Source organism: Bubalus bubalis, chromosome 19 (assembly GCF_019923935.1).
Source record: "Bubalus bubalis isolate 160015118507 breed Murrah chromosome 19, NDDB_SH_1, whole genome shotgun sequence".
NCBI lineage: Eukaryota > Metazoa > Chordata > Mammalia > Artiodactyla > Bovidae > Bubalus > Bubalus bubalis.
In genome coordinates, this window is record NC_059175.1 from 20,569,422 (window position 1) to 20,582,565 (window position 13,144).

A 13,144-nucleotide genomic window follows, 5' to 3' on the forward strand; every position below is an offset into this window, starting at 1 on the left:
AAGGAAGAGCTTCCTGAGACCCAGAAGGTATATACTACAGCTATTAACAGGCAGTGGGGGGCAGTGTTCTGTAATCCTTAGTATTTACAAACTCAGGACAAATGCCTTTATAGTTTAATATTCCTCTTTTATGCATCACACTTTGTACTTGAGAACAATGTGAGATTAATCTTTAAACGTGTGTCAAAATGAGCTAAGGTAAACCACAGGATCCTTTTAAAATACTTCTCCAGCTGCTGCTGCTGCTGCTAAGCCACTTCAGTCGTGTCCGACTCTGTGCGACCCCATTGACTGGATATCTGTATTTATCTCCTTTCCCTCCTAAGTCCCCATTAAATCAGTTTAAAGGGAATTTAAAACTGTATTCATGCATAACAGCAGATAGAATGGGAGAGGGACTATAAGTTGAAAAGAGATTTCAATAAGTCTCTGGAAAGCAATAAGACAAAGATGATGTTGACCATATAGGTTGAGTGGGAGGAAACTGGAACCTGGAACTCATGCCTTCTGTGCTGCCACCAAAGACACAAACAGCCTGCCCAGTGGAAGCTGGGCGAAGTTGCAGAGTCAAGGCCTGATGGAGGGAATGAACACAGGGTGTTAATGAAAGGTCTGAAAACAGAATAGCTGATTTTGGGGGCCATTCAACATAAAGCCTAGCTTCTTGCCTACTCCTTCCGAAGTCACAGTGTAAACTAAAATGTACCACTCCAGTTCACAGGGTCCGAGGATAGCCTTTATATGATCATGTTCTGAAATACAAAACGACCCACTGACAATTCTCACCAAGACTTTTAGGAAAGACCTCTAAAGGAAAACAAAAGAAAATAAACACATTTTGATAATCACTCAGAAATTGATTGTTCTGGGAAAAGAATGTCAAATTAATAGCTTCAGAGAAATTTGAGAAGATATTATTATACCTAAAACCATGAACAGTATCCCATGAAAAAGGAACGATGAGAAAACATGAAAGAGGTTTTGGAAATTTAAATATAATTGACAAAGTACAAAAATCATTATCAGGTTTAAAACACTAAGCCAAAGAATTATTCCATATAAGTAATATTCTCCAAATAGCCAGTAACTGTTATAAGCAATTTAATGAACACAACAAGCCCATTATGTATGTAAGAATATGATGCTCTTTTTCAGCTGAGGTATAGAAACATTAAGCAGCTTGGTCAAGGTCACTTAGCTAATGAGCTAGGATTAAAACCTAGTTAGTCTAGCTGTAGAGTCAGGGAACTTCACTGTGATGGTATACTATCTCCAAAAAACAATAGCTGGTATTTTTTAAGTGCTTACTCTGACAAACACTGTGCTAAATGAATTACTTATTTAGTCTTCAGAACAACCCTATTGTAAACACTGACTGCTATTAGCCCATTCTAAAAATGAGGAAATGTAAGCAAGAAAGGTCTTAACCTATGGGCCACACAGATAATAAAGAGGAGAGATTTAAATCCTTGCGGTCTTGTTCCATAACCTATTATACTATCTAAAACACAGGGGTCTAAAATATGACAGTAAGGATAAAAGAAGGTCTACAATCAAGCAAGTTAATATCTGACAAGTGTAGTTCAAGGAAGAAAGAGCAGAGAAAATGGAGGTGAAGTCATTTTAAAATTCATTTTAAAAGGGAAGTAACCCAGGCTGAAAGGAGACACAAGATTTCATACCAAAAAAAGGTTATTAGAATAATATAGAAGTTGATTTCAAAAAGTAATATCTAAACAATCCCTGTGAAACTGGAGCAACAAAGAAAAGGAGTATGCTAAACATTTTTATTGGCAGTAGAAGTATGCTGATGGAACAAGGCGGGAAAAGAAAAACAGACAAAACACAGGAAAACTGAGAATAGACGTCTCATCTGCCAAACTGCATGCTAGAAGACGATGGAGCCATGACTTAAAACTCTCAGAGGAACAGTGCTCAAGCTAAAATTCTGTTCTAAGCCAAATTAACCAGTGAAAAGTTTGAGGGCAAAGAGAAAATAACTTAGATATGAAAAAAATGTGAAACTTTGTCCCTCTGGTAGGTAGTTACTTGAGGCTCTGTTCCAGCCTGGCGAAACAAGACAGTAAATTTTTTAAAAAGACATGGCTTACAGGAAAATAATGGCTCCAACCCAAGAAAACAATTAGAAAAACACTTGTACATGGCAGGTGCCAAGATCCAATAGTCTAGCTTAAAGTAAGGGATGGAGGGTTCCAAATGAGGAGGAGGGCAAGAGAGAGAATATAAAAAAGGAAAATGGCAATTTTAGAAAAACAAAGAACTATGCCCCAAAACAGGGAATGTAACCATACTTTTGTCTATAGTGATTAATATATGAGTTTGAGTGAACTCCAGGAGTTGGTGGTGGACAGGGAGGCCTGGCGTGCTGCGATTCATGGGGTCGCAAAGAGTCGGACACGACTGAGCAACTGAACTGAACTGAACTGAATGTAAATGTTTTATATTAATAGTCAATCTATATACTGAGCACATGTAATTATGGTCACAAAATAGAATGTAAAGATTGAAAAGTACATTTGATAATAATGAGGAGTGGAAAGAGAGGAGGAAAAAAGGGGGGAACTTAGGGGTCAGTGGATGGTTGTAGTTTGTGCACTGTGCAAAGAAATACACACAGATGCTGGTGCGGCAGGGGCTGAGAGCTAACACCTGGAAGAAAGGGCATGTAGTTTTTAACCATTAAACCCATTTTCTCTCATTATACCAAAAGGGGTTGGTTGGTGTGATTTTTTTTTAGTGGATGATATGAACTTAAAAGATGAGTAAAAGCAATGTGAATTAGAACAGGCACCTGGGAGAAGGCATATGTTATTTCGTTCTAGTGGAACCCTGTATTCAGTGCAGAAGGGAGAGTAACCAGAGGCAGGTGTAGGGAGTAAATTACTGAGTTTTAATTTCTTTTGAGAAGTGAAACAAATGTACAAGAAACTAATCAGAATAACAGCATGGTCCCATCTTGCAACTTTTTTGAAGGATTTTTTTTTTTTTACTATATATATATTCAATTGTGGGATTTGACATTAGATATTTACATGGGGCATTCTAACCACATTTTCATTATAATGGTAACTTCAATTCATTCTTTTGAATGAATTGCCTATTCTGGCAAGGTTTAAGCTCAGCCTAATGCACCCATGTAGTTAATAGTCTACACATTGATTGGGGCAAGAAAACCAAAAATCTTTTGTGTTTTCTATCCCTTCATGCCCAGTTAGCTCCCTAACTTGCTGCTGCTGCTGCTGCTAAGTCACTTCAGTCGTGTCCGACTCTGTGCGACCCCAGAGACGGCAGCCCACCAGGCTCCTCCATCCCTGGGATTCTCCAGGCAAGAACACTGGAGTGGGTTGCCGTTTCCTTCTCCAATGCATGAAAGTGAAAAGTGAAAGTGAAGTCACTCGGTCGTGTCCGACACTTTGCGACCCCATGGACTGCAGCCTACCAGGCTCCTCCATCCATGGGATTTTCCAGGCAAGAGTACTGGAGTGGGGTGCCATCGCTTTCTCCGCCCTCTCCACCCTAACTTGCTGCTGCTGCTGCTCCTGCTAAGTCACTTCAGTTATGTCCGACTCTGTGCGACCCCATAGATGGCAGCCCATCAGGCTCCCCCATCCCTGGGATTCTCCAGTGGGTTGCCATTTCCTTCTTCAATGTATGAAAGTGAAAAGTGAAAATGAAGTCGCTCAGTCATGCCCGACCCTGCTAGAGAGGCTCAAATTCCACAATTTGTTATGTCAGTTCCTCTCAAATGCAAATTCTCTCTCTTGGGTTACAAGCAAACATTAATTTGAATAGAAGAAGTTGACACACGGGGGTCTAGGAGTTAGAGGAGGAAAAGATATGGGAAAAGGCACCAAGTCAGGGAGAGAAGAGCGAAGAGGTGAGCTATGCTGAATATAAATTTTGTTTTGCCTAAGATATTTGACTATAGTGATAAAATAGCACACTTTCTGTTTTCAACCTTTAAAGCTACTCTGGGTAACTTCTAAGTATAAAATAAGAAGTGTTAATAGGATGAAGTTATCAGGGAGAACACATAGAAGAAGGAAGATGTGCCAAACACTGGGTTGTAAAATTCAGTTCAGTTCAGTCGCTCAGTCGTGTCCAACTCTTTGTGACCCCATGAATCGCAGCACGCCAGGCCTCCCTGTCCATCACCAACGCCTGGAGTTCACTCAAACTCATGTCCGTCGAGTCGGTGATGCCATCCAGCCATCTCATCCTCTGTCGTCCCCTTTTCCTCCTGCCCCCAATCCCTCCCAGCATCCGTGTCTTTTCAAATGAGTCAGCTCTTCACATGAGGTGGCCAAAGTATTGGAGTTTCAGCTTTAGCATCAGTCCTTCTAATGAACACCCAGGACTGATCTCCTTTAGGATGGACTGGTTGCATCTCCTTGCAGTCCAATGGACTCTCAAGAGTCTTCTCCAACACCACAGTTCAAAAGCATCAATTCTTTGGTGCTCAGCTTTCTTCACAGTCCAACTCTCACATCCATACATGACCACTGGAAAAAGCATAGCCTTGACTAGACGGACCTTTTTTGGCAAAGTAATATCTCTGCTTTTGAATATGCTATCTAGGTTGGTCATAACTTTCCTTCCAAGGAGTAAGCGTCTTTTAATTTCATGGCTGCAATCACCATCTGCAATGATTTTGGAGCCCCCAAAAATAAAGTCTGACACTGTTTCCACTGTTTCCCCATCTATCTGCCATGAAGTGATGGGACCAGATGCCATGATCTTCGTTTTCTGAATGTTGAGTTTTAAGCCAACTTTTTCACTCTCCTCTTTCATTTTCATCAAGAGGCTTTTTAGTTCCTCTTCACTTTCTGCCATGAGGGTGGTGTCATCTGCATATCTGAGGTTATTGATATTTCTCCTGGCAATCTTGATTCCAGCTTGTGCTTCACCCAGCCCAGCGTTTCTCATGATGTACTCTGTATATAAGTTAAATAAGCAGGGTGACAATATACAGCCTTGAAGTACTCCTTTCTTATTTGGAACCAGTGTGCTGTTCCATGTCCATTTCTAACTGTTGCTTCCTGACCTGCATATAGGTTTCTCAAGAGGCAGGTCAGCTGGTCTGGTATTCTCATCTCTTTCAGAATTTTCCACAGTTTACTGTGGTCCACACAGTCAAAGGTTTTGGCATAGTCAATAAAGCATTAGTAAGATGTATTGTGGGCAAGTTAAGAAAAACAGACAACTTTCATAATGACATTATGCCACTTCTCACTTAAAAGTAGTGTGGAGAATTATAAGAATCTGTCTCAAAGGAATTGTGAAAACATTTCTGGTTCTAGCAGAGGACATAGAAAGCAGAATCATATACTAAGTGCTTAGTATATGATTTAACAATTCCATTTTGAGATTATAATGGAGCATATCTACTATGTAAGAATTTTGAAAATTTCTTTTAGAAAACTGCCTCCTGAGGGTTTTACACTATCCTAAAGCTTTTGGTATCTTAAGTGTAAGAGAAAACATTCTGAGTTGTGGTAGGTAAAAATCCATTATCACTTAACATGTCAGCTCACTTTGTGATAGCCATGGAAATGTGGCAATATAAAACTAGTGACAGAATTTTTAAATACGAATTTTATACTACTGTATTAATGCTCAAAATTCTCCAATCCAGGCTTCAACAGTACATGAACTGCGACCTTCCAGATGCTCAAGTTGGATTTAGAAAAGGCAGAGGAACCAGAGATCAAATGACCAACATTTGTTGGATTATCAAAAAAGCAAAAGATTTTCAGAAAAACATCTATTTCTGCTTTATTGACTATGCCAAAGCCTTTAACTGTGTGGATCACCACAAACTGTGGAAAATTCCTAAAGAGATGGGAATACCAGACCACCTGACCTGCCTCCTGAGAAATTTGTATGCAGGTCAGGAAGCAATATTAGAACTGGACATGGAACGCAGACTGGTTCCAAATATGGAAAGCAGTATGTCAAGGCTGTATATTGTCACCCTGCTTATTTAGCTTATATGCAGAGTACATCATGAGAAATGCTGTGCTGGATGAAGTACAAGCTGGGATCAAGACTGCCAGGAGAAATATCAATAACCTCAGACATGCAGATGACACCACCCTTATGGCAGAAAACGAAGAAGAACTAAAGAGCCTCTTGATGAAAGTGAAAGAGGAGAGTGAAAAAGTTGACTTAAAACACAACATTCAGAAAACTAAGATCATGGCATCTGGTCCCATCACTTCATGGCAAATAGATGGAGAAACAGTGACAGACTTTATTTTCAAAATAAAGGGGCTCCAAAATCACTACAGATGGTGACTGCAGCCTTGAAATTAAAAAATGCTTACTCCTTGGAAGAAAAGTTATGACCAACCTAGATAGCATATTAAAAAGCAGAGACATTACTTTGCCAACAAAGGTTCATCTAGTAAAGGCTATGGTTTTTTCCAGTAGTCGTGTATGGATGTGAGAGTTGAACTTCAAAGAAAGCTGAGCACTGAAGAATTGATGCTTTTGAACTGTGGTGTTGGAGAAGACTCTTGAAAGTCCCTTGGACTGCAAGGAGATCCAACCAGTCCATCCTAAAGGAGATTAGTTCTGAATATTCACTGGAAGGACTGATGCTGAAGCTGAAACTTCAATAATTTGGCCATCTGATGTGAAGAACTGACTCATTTGAAAAGACCCTCATGCTGGGAAAAATTGAAGGCAGGAGGAGAAGGGGACAACAGAAGATGAGATGGTTGGATGGCATCAACGACTCAATGGACATGAGTTTGAGTGAACTCCGGGAGTTGGTAATGGACAGGGAGGCCTGGCGTGCTGCTGTCCATTGGCTTGCAAAGAGTCAGACACAACTGAGTGACTGAACTGGACTGAGACACTCACCTATAGGTCTTTGTACAGACATATGTTTTATGTGAGAGCTGGACCATAAATAAGGCTGAGTGCTGAAGAATTGATACTCTTGAATTGTGATACCGGAGAAGACACTTGAGAGTCCCTTGGACTGAAAGGAGATCAAAGCAATCAATCCTAAAGGAAATCAACCCTGAATATTCATTGGAAGGACTGATGCTGAAACTGAAGCTCCAATACTTTGGCCAGCTGATGCGAAGAGCCAACTCACTGGAAAAGACCCTGATGCTGTGTACAATTGAGGGCATGGGGAGAAGGGGACAACAGAGGAAGAGATGGTTGGATGGGATCATCAACTCAGTGAACATTCATGAGTTTGAGTAAATTCTGGGAGATAGTGAAAGACAGGGAAGCCTGGTGTGCTCAGTCCATGGGGATGGAAAGAATCACACAAGCCTTAGCAACTGAACAACAACAGTTTTATGTTATCTTATGTAAATATCTAGGAAGGGGGTGCTGAGTCTTATAATAAATAGATGTTTTTCTTTATAGGAAATCAAAGTATTTTCAACAGCAGCTGTACCATTTTGCATCCTTGCAATGTATGAGAGTTTTGGTTACTCTGCAGCCTCCCAATCCTTGCTGTGTGTGTGGTATGTCACTTCAGTCATATCTGACTCTTTGTGACCACGTGGACTGTAGTTTGACAGGCGCCTCTGTCCATGGGATTCTCCAAGCAAGAATACTGCAGTGGGTTCCCATGCCCTCCTCCAGAGGATCTACCCCACCCAGGGATTGAACATGCATCTCCAGCATTGCAGGCAGATTCTTTACTACTGAGCCACCAGGGAAGCCCCCAACCCTAGCTGAGTCTTAATATTGTATCCATTCTGGTAGGCATGTAGTGATAATTTGTTGCTTTACTTTGTATTTCCCAAGTGATTAATAATACTAAGAAACTTTTCATATGCTTATTAGCCATTCATGTATTTTTTCTAGTAAAGTGTTTCTTCTCACTTTTGTCATTTTTATTAGTGGGATTTGTATCTTATTATTTAGTTGTAAGAGTCCTTTATATATTCTGGATACATGCCCTATATAAGACAGTTATACTCCAATTATTTTCTCTAACTCTATGGTCTGCCTTCAAAGACTTAGGTTTTTCCAATGTATAAAAAAATTACAAAGTGTGTTCCATAGATAATCAGAATTCTGCAGAATTGCCTAGGGCTGCTGGGTGGGTAAGGGGCTGAGGAATCTTGCTATCTATTTATCTGCCTGTCTTTATTTACATATTTTTAATATTGGGGTGCTGCAAAAGATTTTGCTTTAGCAAAACATTTGAAATTTACCACTATAATACAGCAGGCTTCCCTTGCAGCTCAGTCAGTAAAGAATCTGCCTGCACTGCAGGAGACTGGTGTTCGATTCCTGGGGCACGAAGATCCTCTGGAGAAGGAAATAGCAACCCACTCCAGTATTCTTGTGTGGAGAATCTCATGGACAGAGAAGCCTGGCAGGCTACAGTCCATGGGGTCACAAGAGTCAGATATGACCTAGCGTGTAAACCACCGCCAGCACTATGGCACAGCACGTTGTGGTAACAGCTTCTAGGTCCACTATTATCTGAATTTCCAAACTATTATTACAGAATGGATAATCTGCCATAAACCTAATGGCAGATTAGTGGGGATGTCTTAAGACCTCAAAGGACTTTGGTATCCTTAAGTTTGATGGTGTCCCTTGTTGTTGTTAAGTCACTAAGTTGTGTTCAACTCTTTGCAACCCCATGGACTGCAGTGCGCCAGGCTTCCCTGTCTTTCACCATCTCCTGGAGCTTGCTCAAACCCATGTCCATTAGTTGGTGATGCCACCCAACCATCTCATCCTCTGTCATCCCCTTCTCCTCCTGCCTTCAATTTTTCCAAGCATCAGGGTCTCTTCCAATCAGGTGCCAAAGTATTTGAGCTTCAGCTTCAGCATCAGTCCTTCCAATGAATATTCAGGGTTGATTTCCTTGAGGATTAACTGGTTTGATCTCCTTGCAGTCCAAGGGACTCTCAAAAGTCTTCTTCATCACCACAGTTCAAAAGCATCAATTCTTCGGTGCTCATCAGCCTTCTTTATAGTCCAACACTCACATCCATACATGACTACTGGAAAAAACATAGTTTTGACTAGATGGACCTTTGTTCGAAAGTGATGTCTCTGCTTTTTTAATACACTGTCTAGGACTGCCATAGCTTTTCTTCCAAGAAGCAAGTGTCTTTTAATTTTATGGCTGCAGTCACTATCCACAGTGATTTTGGAGCTGAAGAAAACAAAGTCTTTCACTGTTTCTATTGTTTCCCTATCTATTTGCCATGCAGTGATGTGACCAGGTACCATGATCTTATTTTTTTTAATGTTAAGATCTCAGAGAACTTTTGACATCCTTAAGTTTGATACTGTCCCTATACTCTTCTAAACATTTAAAAATTACCCACACTCCAAATTAAATATATTTTAATTTCTTAATTCAATTACTTATGTCAGTATGAATTCACAGATGTTTATTTTGTACTTTAGGTTATAACTGAATACTATTTATTGCTCAAATTATTTCAGTTTTGGCTACTTAGAGCTCTCTAAGTTGGTTCCTATGTTCCTAAACAATTTTTTTCCTTAAAAAATTGTAATAAACTTTTAAACTTTGTTTTTAAAATTATTTGGCTATGGATAATGCAGCTCATTAACTATTGGCTATAATTCTCAGCAATTATCATGTATACTGAGGAATTCTTGCAAAGCAAGAAAGAGCTAACCTATGCATTATTTTCAAATATAATGAGTTTTTGAGATTATTAATGGTGACAGCTAAGTATGTAATAGACATTTAGTTATGAATGACTAATTTTGATCTTATAGTTTTATTTGTGTACTTTAGGGCCAAAATTCTACAAGCGAGGCTTCACTAGTATGTGAACAAAGAACTCTTAGATGTTCAAGCTGGATTTAGAAAAGGCACAAGAACAAGAGATCAAATTGTCAACATACATTGGATCATAGAAAGAGAGAATTCCAGAGAAATGTGTACTTCTGCTTCATTGACTACACTAAAATCTTTGCCTGTGTGGATCACAAGAAACTGTGGAAAATTCTTTAAGAGAAGGGAATACCAGACCACCTAACCTGCTTCCTGTGAAACCTGTATGCAGGTCAAGAAGCAACAGTTAGAAACCAGGCATGGAACAATGAACTGATTCAAAATTGGAAAAGGAGTATGTCAAGGCTGTATGTTGTCACCCTGCTTATTTAACTTATATGCAGAGTACATCAGGAGAAATGCCAGGCTGGATGAAGCACAGGCTGGAATTAAGATTGCTGGGAGAAATATCAATAACCCCAGACATGCAGATGACGCCACCATTATGGCAGAAAGTGAAGAGGAACCAGGGAATGATGATGAAGAGGAACTAAAGAACCTCTTGATAAAGGAACACTTTACATTGAAAAAATGATCATGGCAACTGGTCCCATCACTTCATGGCAAGTAGATGGGGAAAAAATCAAAACAATGACAGACTTTATTTTCTTGGGCTCCAAAATCACTGAAGATGGTGACTGCAGCCATGAAATTAAAAGATGCTTGCTCTTTGGGAGAAAAGCTATGACAAACATAGACGGTATATTAAAAAGCAGAGACATTACTTTGCTGATAAAGGTCCATCTAGTCAAAACAATGGTTTTTCCAGTAGTCATGTATGGATATGAGAGTTGGACCATAAAGAAGGCTAAGTGCCAAAGAATTGATGTCTTTGAACTGTGGTGTTGGAGAAGACTCGTGAGAGTCCCTTGGACTTCAAGGAGATCAAACCAGTCAATCCTAAAGGAAATAAATCCTGAATATTCATTGGAAGGACTGATGCTGAATCTGAAGCTCCAATACTGTGGCCACCTGATGCAAAGAGCTGACTCATTAGAAAAGACCCTGATGCTTGGAAAAATTGAAGGCAGAAGGAGAAGGGGATGACAGAGGATGAGATGGTAGGATGGCATCACTGACTCAATGAACATGAGTTTGAGCAAGTTCCAGGAGATGGTGAAGGACAGGGAAGCCTGGCGTGCTGCAGTCTGTGGGGTCACAAAGAGTCGGAGATGACTGAACAACAGAACAACAGCAAGGAGTCAATACTTCCTTTCTGGTCATCTGTCTAAGGTCCTGATTCCTTGAAGAACTCACAAGCTCTACATTGTATACCTTAAGAAAAGTGTGCAGGGGGGAAAGAATCCACCTCTTGTGTGATGATTATGCAGAACAAATGCTAAGATAGCCCCATAACTCCCCTCAGGTGTCTATAGGTTTAGATGGTACTTTTGTTTCTGCTTTGCTCCTGTCTTCTTTTCTCTCTTTTCTGCAAAGGGGCAAGGCTGAGCAGAAGAAAATAACAGCTGTTATTAAGATCACACTCAGGAAAGAGAAAGGGGAGTAAGTTATAACAAAATGAACATACATAGTTACCACAGGAAATAGACAAGTGGGGAGAGAGGTAAAAGTTAGAAATTAGAAAGGACTGAAAAAGAATGTATGCATATACATATAACCGAACCACATTTTTGTGTAGCAGAAATTAACACAACACTGTAAATCAACTATACTTCAATAAATTACATTTTAAAAAAAGAAAAAAGAAAGGACTTATCCTGCCAATGTTTTCTTGAAAGTGTTAGCCAACATGATAAGAGCTAAGAGATCTCACATCCATAGCAGTTGTAAGTAGTAGCCATTAGTTCCCTCCTGGTGGGTACCCTGCTGATGAACTGGAAACAGGCAGAAACCATATCAGATTAATACCCAGCAGGAAGCAAGTAACAGAAGCCTCTCACATTGTGCATTTCAGCAGCCTAATGTAATGAATCCTCTTGCTTCCATACTCACTGGCAACTGGTTAAAAAGTCTAGAGATTTATAAAAATGCAAATTTCTCTATTGCTTTCTATAAAGGTTTGGATTCAGTTTGCAGAGCTTCCCAGAAATTTGTAGTTTTAAGTCTCCTGGGGACTTTTAGTGGCCAAATATTTAGGCTGATTTTCCTCTGTCTGAGATAAGACCTTCTGCCTAGGAGTTGAGTCTCATGGGGGAAATGGTGAGTCTCTTGGATTTAATATAATTTGCTATTCATTGGAAGGGCACATGTTAAAAATCTGTCCCTTCCTTCAGATGAATAAAAAGGCAAAGGAATAAAGACCTTAAATTCTAATCTAATAGCTCATAGAGTATGATCAGGATTGGGGATGCAATTCCATGAGTCGGGAAGAACCGTTGCAGCAGGAAATGGCAACCCTCTCCAGTATTCTTGCCTGGAAAATCCCATGGACAGAGAAGTCTAGTGGGCTACTGTCCATGGGGTTGCAAAGAGTCAGACAGTATGACTCTTTTCTACACACACTCAAAGAGAAAATTAATTAACAGAAGTACTATGATTGAGGACTGGAGAAGGGCCCTGTGAAGTTGATAGATCCCTTGAAGCAAGGGAGGTGGTGGGCATTCTGGTCAAGAGCACTAGAGGCAGGCACTCAAGGGAACTCAGAACCTTTATAGTGGTACAGCATTGAGCAATGCTGGGCTGTGGGTGGCAGGTTGTAACAGTGGCCACATTCTCCACACTTTCCTGTATCTGAGTGCTTTTGAAATGTGACTGTGCCCTTCTCATCAAGAAGTGGAGTTTATTTCTCCACCTCTTCAATCTGAATCATGATGTCTTCTGTCAATATAAAGCAATGGGAAGGATGGTATGCCAGTTCCAATCTAGGTCTCAAGAGGCTTTGCATGTTTCTGCTCTTTCTCTTAGAACCCAGAAAAGCTGTCATGTATACAAATAGATTCAAGGGATTAGATCTGATAGACAGAGTGCCTGAAGAACTTTGGATGGAGGTTCATGACATTGTACAGGAGGCAGTGATCAAAACCACCTCCAAGAAAAAGAAATTGAAAAATGCAAAACAGTTGTCTGAGGAGGCCTTACAAATAGCTGAGAAAAGAACAGAAATGAAAGGCAAAGGAGAAACGGAAAGATAGACCCATTTGAATGTAGGGTTCCAAAGAATAGTAAGGAGAGATAAGAAAGCCTTTCTCAGTGCTCAGTGCAAAAAAATAGAGGAAAACAATAGAGGGGGACAGGCTAGAGACCTCTTCAAGAAAATTAGAGATACCAAGGGTACATTTCATGCAAAGATAGGCACAATAAAGGACAGAAATGGCATTGACCTAACAGAAGCAGGAGATATTAAGAAGAGGTGGCAAGAAT

The 13,144-nt window shown here is 40.1% G+C and overlaps 1 protein-coding gene across 1 annotated transcript in view; it reads right to left on the bottom strand.

Annotated features, from left to right (window-relative positions):
* Positions 1–456: 456 nt before the first annotated feature.
* The window catches only part of GAPT (GRB2 binding adaptor protein, transmembrane), a 44,106-nt gene continuing 31,418 nt past the window's right edge, over positions 457–13,144 (bottom strand). The window contains exon 4 of the mRNA XM_006064851.4: positions 457–574. The gene's annotated coding sequence lies outside the window, so the exon portion shown is untranslated. The remainder of the gene's footprint in view (positions 575–13,144) is intronic.